This window comes from Myotis davidii, unplaced genomic scaffold (genome assembly GCF_000327345.1).
Source record: "Myotis davidii unplaced genomic scaffold, ASM32734v1 scaffold73, whole genome shotgun sequence".
Classification (NCBI taxonomy): domain Eukaryota; kingdom Metazoa; phylum Chordata; class Mammalia; order Chiroptera; family Vespertilionidae; genus Myotis; species Myotis davidii.
The window spans coordinates 6,846,234-6,848,728 of record NW_006286675.1 but is presented as its reverse complement, the minus strand read 5'-3'; positions in this window follow the sequence as shown (position 1 = coordinate 6,848,728).

Here is a 2,495-nt window from a genome sequence, read left to right as displayed (position 1 = left end):
AGGAAATTGACATGTGGAAGGAATTGCTACAACATGAATAAACCTTGAGAACATTATGTTAAGTGAAACAAGCCAGTCACAAAAAGGCAAGTTCTGTATGATTCCACTTATATGAGATACCTAGAGTTGCCAGACTCAGAAACAGAATGTAGAACGGTGGTTGCCAAGGGGAGGAGGGGGACGTGGAGAGTTGTTTAATGGGTGTAGAGTTTCAGTTTTAGAAGATGATAAAGTTCTGGAGATTGGTTGCATAATAATGTGAGTATACGTAATACTACTGAACTGTGAACTTAAACATGGTTAGGATAGTCAACTTTATGTTTTGTGTATTTTGCCACAATTTTAAAAATGTTAAGTAAATTCATGTACTATGTGTTTGCCTGTACATATATAGGAATTTCTGGACAGTCTATAAACAGTACTTGCTTTTTTTCATTGCACAGGCATGTACATTTCTTGTCCTTCACCATCCTCTAATCCTTCATTCTTTCATCTGAGTTCGGCTCCTTTTCTCTTTCCAACTGCATTCTATCCTCATCTGGTCCCAACCTTTTTTTTTTATTATTAGTTATCTAGCATTTATAGCCATCTCTAGTTAGATATGTGGTCACTTAATATGAACAGAACATGTACTGTGGTTCATCTGAGTTTGTCTGTAGGGGTTCTTGTCTGGCTCATAAAGTTGGTGGAGTCAGACTTGTGTCTGCCGCCACTACTCGCTGCTCCAGCTGACAGCCGCGGAAGTTTGCTTTCTTCACTCATTTCGGGGCCTCCTCACTGCCTCCACGATGTTTCCCTTATGCATCAGGCCTCAGGAACACTGTCCCTCAATGAGCAGCACACTCAATGGGCGACACACATTAGCATCTAGTCCAATGCGACCCTGTGTCCATATTTATGTTTTTTTTTATGTATTTATGCATCCTTGTCTTCTCTGCCAGATGCCTTGAGCTCGGTTAGCCCCGACTTGGTCACAAGACCTGGCATCAGGAGAGGAGGGGATGAGGGAGGTCCAACAAGAGGTGGGAGGCCCTGAATACCAACCCTGACACAGCAGGCGTCCACCAGCAGATGGTGGTGGTCAGGTGTCTCCTGAGGCTCTCTGTGCCTCCGCTTTCTTGTCTTTTAAACAGAGATGTCTGCTTTGCACTGAAAACGTAATTATATGACCCTGGGCTAACAATAGACTCCTGACTTCAAAACTGTCACCATTACTTCTCTGGACCTCATTCCTCCTACATATAAAAGGAGGTTAAGCTAAATTAAAGGTTCTCACAGAGTGGCCCCAGGGTTCCTGGGAACCTTTCAGAGGTCAGGACTATTTGCATAACAACACTCAGAGCTATTTCTCTCATCTCTCTCTCTCTCTCTCTCTCTCTCTCTCTCTCTCTCTCTCTCCAGTGTTTTCCTGAAGCTACAGGATATGCGTGGTCATTGCTCTTAAGATAATTTGTAATGGGTTTATTTGTGGCGCTCCGGGCCAAGGGTGAACCTGAGTGGGGGCGGTGAAGGATGGAGAAAAGACAGACAAGAGAATGAGCTGGGTCTTGCGGGATGCTGCTCCTCTGATGGAGACACAGCGCCATGGGCTACGAGCTATGTCTTTATTTTATAGCAGATGCTACGAGGCAAAGTAAGGACGTGGTCAAGATGTTTACAACATTCTCGTGGGTTTCGATCCTACTCAACTGCATGCACCTGAACTCTATCAAGCCCACATCACTCAGGCACGTGGGGCCACGGTTCAAGCTCACAACTACAGCTGTTGGCTATAATTGTGCTGGGAGGGCCCTGCCTTCCAAGCTGGGACTTGCACGTGGCCATGAGAGGACTGTGCCCTCTCATCAGTCCGAGGCTTGAACCTGTCCAAACACTGTAGCTGCTCTCCACATTTATTAGATATTTTTAAATGAATTAATACATTGTTCTGGTCCATGCTCCGTTGGTTGGAGCATCCGTCATCATGTCCGAGGCTTGAATGGCGAGTTTGATTCCCGGTCGGAGCACATACCCAGGTTGTGGGTTCCACCTCTGGTCAGGGTGTGTGTGGGAGACAACCAATCTCAATCAATCTCTCTCTCTCTCTTCCCGCCCCCCCTCCCAAGTCTGTAAAAATATATACAAATAAATTTTTAAAAATTTTTTTGTTTTAATTTCTTAACAAATATACATTCTCCACAATCAAAAGCCTCTTGAGGTCCTAGTAATTTTTGAGTGTAAAAAGGTCCTGAGACAGAGGTGGAAGCTCATGGAGGTCATTCAGTCACTCAGCAAACCACTGGGGCTTCTGTGACCAGGCATTTTTGGATCCGGGGGACAGGATGCTCTTGGGGAGTTTACATTTGGGGGTAACAAACGGCTGTGCTAACAAGGTAATTTCTGAAAGACGTAGGTTTCACGGAGGCAGAACGCAGGACACGTGCTTCCTGCACAAAGTGCTCCAGCCATCACGACAGGGCACGCGCCAGCGCGGGGGCCAGGCTTCAGCCGCGGTC